At 46.5% G+C, this 8,941-nt stretch overlaps 1 long non-coding RNA gene across 1 annotated transcript; it reads right to left on the reverse strand.

Moving 5' to 3' along the window:
• Window positions 1-1,376: 1,376 nt before the first annotated feature.
• LOC126039463 (uncharacterized) lies at window positions 1,377-7,421 on the reverse strand. The gene is made up of 3 exons (XR_007506324.1): window positions 7,247-7,421; window positions 3,537-3,940; window positions 1,377-1,609 (listed from the first exon to the last, which is right to left on the reverse strand). It is a non-coding gene; the product is annotated as an uncharacterized LOC126039463 (long non-coding RNA).
• Between the last annotated feature and the right edge of the window lie 1,520 nt (window positions 7,422-8,941).

The raw sequence follows: 8,941 nt of genomic DNA on the forward strand, positions 1-8,941 counted from the left end.
CTGCCCTCCGGCGTTCAAAGTAATCAGACGTTGAGGCAGGGAAAGCAGAGAGGCCTGTCGGGATATTAGATGTCCTCAGCAGAGGACCACAGAGCCCTCGAGGTTCCATCTTTGCTCCCTACAGGAGCGTGGCTCCGCACTCCTTGCCGCTCCTGCCAGCAAGCGTCACAGTTGCCCTTTGCCGCCTGCAACACGGCCCCAGTACTGCCGCTTACAGAGCGAGAGGCGCTCGCTATAAAGCGGCGATGAAGAACAAGGACGGCCCGTCGAGATGGCAGGAGGAACACAGAGAGCCTCCAGCATTAGCCAGGCAGGGCTTGCAACTCACCTCGTGTCCTGGTTTAACGCCAGCCGGCAACGAAGGCCCACACGACCGCTCACTCGCTCCCCCGCCCCCAGCGGGACGGGGAGACAAGCGGAAGGGCAAAAGTGAGAAAACTCGTGGCTTGAAACAAAAACAGTTTAATCATCATGAAAAAGAAACAACAACAACTTGTAAGGAAAAGAAGAAGAACAAATGACAGAGAACAGGGTGCAGGCAGCACACCAGGGGTCTGGAGCCTGATGGATGATGGGGGGGTGGTGGTGTGGAATATGGAGGAAGGAAAGGAGGGAGGCAGGGCAGGAGATAGGAGAGCAGGGGGTGCAGTGGGAAACAACTCGCGGGGGTGTGCATGGGGGAGACACGGACCTAGTGGGGAGGGTAGGTGAGGGTACAAAGGTGCACGGGGGGGTACTAAAACCAGACGTGCTGCTTCACAGAAATACGGTCCCACCTGAATTCAGGAGTAGGGTTTCTTCTGCGCTTAAACATTAATCAGGCATTTAAAAGCTTCAGTAGACTTGCAAACTGAAACCTCTGACAATTTACGTAGTCTTCTAATTTCTGATATCCAGGATATGTGAAAATAACACTCTCAATTCAACAGTTTTCACCGAGAATGATCTGTGTTAACCTAAATCACACAAAGTGAATAATATCATGTTAGCCATGTAGCCTTTATTAAGAGGTTGAAATTACCTTCTCGGGATCTTTTAAGCTTCTAAGCGTAAAATAATGAGTGTAGCTTACAGATGTGGAAGAGAAATCTTTTGGTATCATAACCAAAGTAGTCTTCTCCTCTATGAATGGCAACACAATCTGTAATACTGCATCGACACTTCAAAACCCATTCTGTCTCTCCCCTTTTGTCATCCAATGTTGTCTTTTAGATATTTCAAGAAATTCTTTCATTGTCTATCCCATAAAATGAGAAGTAGATTATTACGGAAGAGCTCCACAGATAAAAAGTTAATGCATTAGACTAGCTGTGATATAAAAATTACTGGAGATATATTTATGTGTGATGTTCTGATGAATTATCTACTTGTTTACAATTGCTAGGACTTCTCTCAGCGGTAAATCACTGGCAATGTGCACGAACACAAGAAACTCTTCACGGGGCACATTCATCCTTTATGCAGTTAAATGAAGTTTTTAAATCACAAAAAGATTTGGCTGTTACACAGTCTGTGTAAATTACGTGATAGTAACCCAAACCACAAGACCATGTCTCTCCTACTTTGCTCTGTTGCAGAAGAATCTCAGCTTGCAAAGCACATCAGTTTTCTGTAACACAGATAACCAGGGTTCACACAGTCAGACTTTTCAGTCAGAAGGCCACAGAAAGAATCATAAAGAGACCGAGTATCTTTTCCTTAAACATCCTGTTTACAGACAGCTATGTTACCTCCAAGTGCTATGAAAGTTACTTTCTCTAAAACTATCTTCCATTTAGTTTTCCTTTTTTTTTTTTTTTTTTTTTTTTTCCCCCTTTTCTTCCCCTGAAAACAATCTTATAGCTTAATCCTTATAGGATTTTTTTCAAGTTTTGTTTTTTTCTAACGAGTATCAACACATGAACACTCTAAATAGTTTCAGGAAGGTCAGTATTTGCTACAGTTGCACTTGATCCAACATCCCACTTTTTTTTCCACCAAGCAAAGGAGTTCAACCAAGTTTCTTTCAAGAGCCATACAGGAGAAAGTACAGATTCTGCTCTGTCTGCTAACAAGCAGGCGAAGGAGCTGCTACCGATTTGAAAACTGTAGAGGCTCTGCTGTGCCCATTTTGAACTGGGGAACAAAAATAGTATTTAGGTCCACTTTTTCTCATTTGCAAAGCAGATCCACTGCCTTGGGAGACTGACCAGAATTACCTGGAACAAACATTCTTTTTGCCTAGGATCTGTTTGTTAGTTGAGAAAACAATCACTATGTCTCTGTGATAATATGACACGATTTCATCAAGACACTTCTGTCTCAAGGGGCCCAGTTGTATTTTATTTTCTAGTAACACAGCATCTATCCAATTCCGGTCTCTGACTTAAGAGATGAGCAACATGCAATTTCTTCAATGTCTACTTATCACGTGAGGAAGTCAACAAACCTCTTTTCACAGTTACAAGCACTTTTCAAAGACCTGACAGTTCCCTCAGGTCATCAACTGACCCTGAACAAGTTGCAAAAAGGATCAATAAATGTGAGAAAGACCTTTGGTATGAGGGAACCCAGACAAACCGGTGCAGCAGTGTAGGGTTTAGGGATTAATCCGTGCGGGGCCCGGACGACGGAACACCAATGTGATGATTAAAGTCGCCCGTTTATTGAGCTTAGCTAATCATTTTTATACAATTCTCTAAGTTGTTGAGAGACTTTGATTGGCTACTATATGCAAGCACTTGGTGTCCACACACACAAGCATAAGCGGTGATTGGTTACATCGGTACTGTCCACGCGCACAAACACAAGACATAATTGGTTGTGTTAATTAGAGCATACAAGACTTGTCTTAGTCCAATTGGTCAAGATAAGCCCCTGAATTGAGGTTGTTTGTGCCAAGCTCCCTTTATCGTGGAATGTGCACCTGTGTTTTCCTAATTGGGATCTTTCTTCTTCTGTCTTCTTATTTATTCTGTTCAAGGCCTTCTAAAGGCGCCTGGAACAGACTTGTGACCATGAGCTATTTTCAGGCCCAATAACTAAGTTCCATATAACTGAACCCTACACAGCAGCTTTCTTCCCTATTGATTGGAAGAGAATGCTGTTTGGCTGCTGCTTCTACGGATAATCCACAAATTATTTGCTATTCTTCTTAGCCAAAGGGCTAAGGCAGTGCCATCAGCAACTTCATAATAAACCCTGAAACAAGAAGCAGATATTACAGCTCCAAGTCTGAGGAAACAGCATCAATGATTAAGACAGCTCTAACGTGGAAGGCCTGGTAAGTGGCAGTGGTATAAGGCACTAGCAATTTATCAGGGCTCTCTTTCAAATGCTGGCATTTTCTGTGACTTGGATTTTGCCTATTGTTATGAGATCATTACATCACCTATCACACAAGTGTAGCTTTGTTAACTTTCAAAGAAAAGCTGCTAGACAATATACAACACAAAGTTAGACAAGCGAGGGAAGTACACAGGGATTTCACAGGCAATCTGGAATCGGGCACCCGACTTGAATTCCCGGCTTTGAAAACCTCTCTCCAAATGACTTACCATCCTTTCACTAAGATCCAGCAGCAGTTCCCTCCTGTGCCTCATGCTCCTCTTTAGTCAGCCAAAGCCCACGGAGCTGCACTGTAAGCTTGAAGACGAGGATGCCAGCTGCGTGTCCTATTTCTGTCACCTAGTTTTTACGTACCGTTTCTTGCTAATCAAAAGGCCCAGTGATTCCTCCTCACACATCACACTGGAGTTAGTACGTCCAAGCATTATTTCTGCCGCGCTACATTTGCACGGATTAGCTGCTGAACCCTCCAGATGATGTACTGCTTTTCAAGAAGGGTGTAGTATAACTGGCGAGGGTCTACAGTAAGTCCAAGAGGGTGCTCAACGATGTACAGGAGTCTGACTTCAAAGCATAAATTGAAAAACAGCCGCTTAACCTAGAAAGGGCAATACTGAAGAGAAATAACAATGTTTAAACTCTAAAAGGTAGCTGTAAGGAAGAACTTTTGTGTGCATCCACTGCACACAGTTACACGGAATCATGGGGCTTAAATTACAACCTGAAAAACTTAGGCTATGTGGCAATCTTTGCAACAGTAGTAACAATTACAGGAAATGTTTAAGAATAAATTAGGCAAGCATTTGTCAAGAATGGTACAGAAAGTTGATCATTCACCTCTAGAATGAGAGCAACACTAGACTATCTTCAAAGGTTCTTCTTTCCCCACTGCTGTCCCTCTCCGTATTTCTACCCTCAAACACAAGCATCATCCCCAGCTCCGCACTTACAATTATATCTGCATATGCACATGTCTAGAGATGCACATTTATTTCTTCGTTACACAGGTGAAGGAGAGTACTCATAGGTAAGCCAATTTACATAAACAGCTTCTGAAAGTTAAACACCTCAGCTTCTTGCAAAACGTCAGCCCAACAGAACACCGGGAGCGGTATGTAAATCCTTATGCCAAAACTGCGTTCTCTTAAATCTTATGAAAACCATTTCTAACATAAAGCCTGACCTGACTGGTCTATTTTCTGACACTCCCCTTCTCTGTCATCAGGTACTTATTAGATAGTAAAACAACTGACGGGGCAAACACCATAACTAGCACAATAGCTGACTTCCGTAGCAGTTGCGTATCATGTCTGAAGAAATGTGAGTTTAGTAGGTGTACAGGTAGATACACATTCAGAAATGCACAAGAACTGAAAGGAGTAATCTGTAACTGGTAGACTAAGAACACTGCAATAGCACGCAATGTAAATCAACATGCACCTATAGGGAAGGGAAGGGAAGGGAAGGGAAGGGAAGTACAGAAACATTCTTCTGGATTAAAAAAAAAAAAAATAAAATACGCAGCAATGGTAGGAAAAGGTACTTGGAACGTGCCACTTTCAGTCCACTGAAACAATGTCTGCAACAGCAGTAAGAACACTGGCAAACTACCTTCTCTGTTCCACAGGGCCTTGAAACCCATACGCATTGTCTGTTGCCAGTTGCCATTAGGAAACAAAGGCACTGCGATCAGTAGAAGTGTGTAGAACACCAAAAATGAAACTTTTGAATATGTCACATGCAAGATCCTCATTCTCCGTACAGTCTACAAGGTTACACAATTGTAAAATACTTTGTAAGAATGAGAATCCTGAAGTTTGCCTTGGATTACAAAAGTTTTAAAATTCCGTTTTGTTTTGAGGTTTTTTTCCAAGGGTTTTAGAAATAAAAGCATCTTGGTAAAGTGATTTTCACACACTGCACAGACACAAGCAGTGTTTCTCCCACTGCGAGAGGAGTATCAAAATACTCTTATCTAATATGTTAGACAAGAGTGACCGAGGTCACAGGAGAATCTGTACTTTTCCACTAATTACAAGGAACGGGCCAGGTGCTTTGTGCCTCCTATGCAGCTGGAGCATGCAGTTGCCTGGTAACTTGTTCTGAGCTATTGCATCTTAATCACATATACCTGTAGGAATACCAAGCTGACCGCTTAGGTTTATCAGCCAAAACAGTTTACAGCAACACAATAGTTCAGAGCAATTCAGGAAGTTTAACACTGAATTTAGGTATGTGCTTATATGGTTTGATGAACAGAACTTTTATAAATGAAAGGGAAACAACAGATGACTTTAGAGCATACAAAAGGTATAGTCTACAAACCAAATATCAATTATTAGCAATATTTACCTGTTCAAAGGGCATCATGTAACGTCTCAGACTCAACAAGCATAAACTGACAGACTGTTATGATTTGAAAATTTTAAAAAAGTTCTAATAGCGTGCCCAAAATGGAGGTGTTTCAGTGTTCAGGCTAGACTCGTTGTCTCCGGTAAATACATATCTTAATTCTAACACAGGATAAAAACTGATTTATAAATTTCCTCTCGTAAAAATGAAACTGTTCCAATCACCCTGTTCACTCCTATTTAAGATATTAAATAGCGCAAATAAGAAGTAACTTGAATCAATCCCTCCCACCCAGCTATAAACCAGGACCATATACAGTCCTTGCAGACTACACAAGATCCTGTCTCATTCCAGCCATATCATTAGCATAAGCTGTGCAAACCCATGCAAATCAACAGGTTTTTCAGGCATAAAAGCAGACTCCAACAGCAGTTAAGCCACTTCTTACAACTGACAATGTCATACTTCCATCACTGATTATAGCACAAGAACAAAAAAGAATGGGTCTTTATTGTCCTTCATGAACTTGAGGGGCTGCAAGAAACCAGTGAAGTTACAAGCCTGGATTCTGTAACGTCACTATCAGCATAATTTCCAGATCAAAGATCCAGCCTCCTGTTAAGATCATCAAACATAATTTTGAGGTCAGAGGACAAGTCATCACAACACTAGGTTAGGTAGAGTATAAAACCTTATCATCAGATTCTCAGCTAGTTTAAGTCAATGTATTCTGTGTGTTCCGCTGAAGTCAATGAAACTAAACACACTATCACAGAAAAGAGATATTTCAGTATGCCTCAGACCTGGAAAACTATCTTGAAAAATGCCCATAACTTTTAACACAAATTCTCTGCACTTCCCACGATCTCTCAACAGCGAGCAGTAGTAAGACCCTAACATTTACTTGCAACGTATTTCTTGCATAGCATTCATTTTTATTTTAATTTTAAAAGGGGCAACTAATAGATAAGATTTTTGCAGCTACTCACAAAAATCAATAAGCAAAGACATTTGTTCCAAGATTTAAATTACTTGTATAATTTAAAAAACCAGCAAAGCTCTGTAAAGTAAAATAGATACATTTACCTACTCATGTAGGAAACTACAGACAAACTTCAGGAAATGACCAAAGGTGCAGAGGATAGCCTAATAGGCTAAAGGCAGAAAAACAACAACAAAAAAACCCCACAGGAGTTCTACAGAAAAATGAGTGAGCAGCCCACAGCACTGGCAGACAACAGATTTTTTTATCCCCACTTCCTCCACCCCTTCTTCTTATCCCCCCCCCCCCCCTCCCCTTTTTTTTTAAAGGAAATAATTTTTCTATTGTGAAACACATTGTCAGTGATGCAGTTGAAGCCAAAAGTTTAAATGAGTTCAGGAGAGGATTAACCAAATTCTAAGACATGTGCCAACACAACTGCTATAGAAAGCATCTGCATCATGGTGAAATGCAAACAGCTACTCTGAGAACGACACATTATTATTCACTAAATTTGCCTTTTACCCTGTTGTATAGTTACTAATGTTGAAAAGACTCACTGCTGTGCAAGAAACTAAAACTTACAGCACTTCATGCTCGGAGAGAACTGTGGCCCACCAGCTCGTGGCTGTGAAGTCTTACAACTTAACACATTTCACGGCGTCCCTTCTTCGTGAAAAGACACACGCCACGCCGCCGTAAAGGGCAGCAACCGGTTTCCGACGTGCCAGACACACTGCCGGAAAGCGCGGCGTCTTTTCGTCGTGAAAAGAAAAACGCCACGCTGCCGTAAAGGGCTGCAGGTGGTTTTCGACGTCCCCGCCGCACTGCCAGAAAGCGCAGCGTCCCATAGTCGTGAAACGGAGGGCGCCACACCGCCGTAAAGGGCGGCAAGCGGTTTTCGACGTGCCCGCCACGCTGCCGGAAAGCGCGGCGTCCCACAGTCGTGAAACGGAGGGCGCCACGCCGCCGTAAAGGGCGGCAAGCGGTTTTCGACGTGCCCGCCACGCTGCCGGAAAGCGCGGCGTCTTTTCGTCGTGAAAAGAAACACGCCACGCTGCCGTAAAGGGCTGCAGGTGGTTTTCGACGTCCCCGCCGCACTGCCAGAAAGCGCGGCGTCCCATAGTCGTGAAACGGAGGGCGCCACACCGCCGTAAAGGGCGGCAAGCGGTTTTCGACGTGCCCGCCACGCTGCCGGAAAGCGCGGCGTCTTTTCGTCGTGAAAAGAAACACGCCACGCTGCCGTAAAGGGCGGCAAGCGGTTTTCGCCGTGCCCGCCACGCTGCCGGAAAGCGCGGCGTCCCATAGTCGTGAAACGGAGGGCGCCACGCCGCCGTAAAGGGCGGCAAGCGGTTTTCCTTCCCCGCGCCGCTGCTAACGGCACCCGCGTTAAGGGAGACTCGAGAACACCGTAGGGCCAGCTTGCCGCCCTCACGACAGGGCTCGGGGGCTGCCTGCGGCTGCAGCACAGGCTTCAGGGGAGGCGCTGCAGCTGGAGGCAGCCGCACGGGCCGAGCGGGGCCGGGGGAAGGCGCCGGGGAAGCTCCGGCGTCTCGGGGAGGCGCCCGCTGGCCGCGCCTGGGGGGTGCCCGCCTCCGTCCCCTCTTCCCTTCTGTCGGCTCTCGGGGACCTGCCCGGCGCTGCCCTGGCCCGGCTCGCCTCCGGCGGACCGGGAGCCTGCCGCGGCGGCCGCTTCGCAGCTTCCCGTGCGGCCAGCGGGCAGGAGGCACCCACCGACCCCGCTCCCTGCGCGCCGCTACGCTGCTCCCGGGGACCGCGCATGCGCGCCGGCCGTACGACGGCGTGCGAACGCCGGGCTGCAGTACCGCCCTTTGCCCACAAGGCGGCACCAGCGGCGGCGCTGCTGCGCACCTGTGCGGTGCCGGCGCTGCTGTTCCGCGCTTTGCGCGCGGAGCGCCCGCCGACACCGCGCCCGCGGGGCGGCAGCGGCGTTTCCTTACCGGGAGGGAGGAAGCAACGAGCGCGGCGGCACTTTCCCCCGGGGCCGCGCTGCCGGTACCGTCGGACCACGGGTGCCGTTACAGGGGCACCACCGCGCCTTTGCAGCCTCCGAGCTGTAGTACCGGATTTTGGGCGCCGGGCAGCAGCATCCCCGCCGTAACGATCCTCTTCCGAGCGTCAGCTGCGTGAGGGATGACTGACAGCTCGGCCCAGTAGAGACCAGCCGCAGGCGGCAACTCCTTACTGGGGGCACAGGGCTGACGTCGCCCTGCCCTTTCCCCACTCGCAGCCCGGGCAGTCCTCTTCATCGCCTCCCTT

Source organism: Accipiter gentilis, chromosome 1, assembly GCF_929443795.1.
Source record: "Accipiter gentilis chromosome 1, bAccGen1.1, whole genome shotgun sequence".
In the NCBI taxonomy this organism is placed as follows: Eukaryota; Metazoa; Chordata; class Aves; order Accipitriformes; family Accipitridae; genus Astur; species Astur gentilis.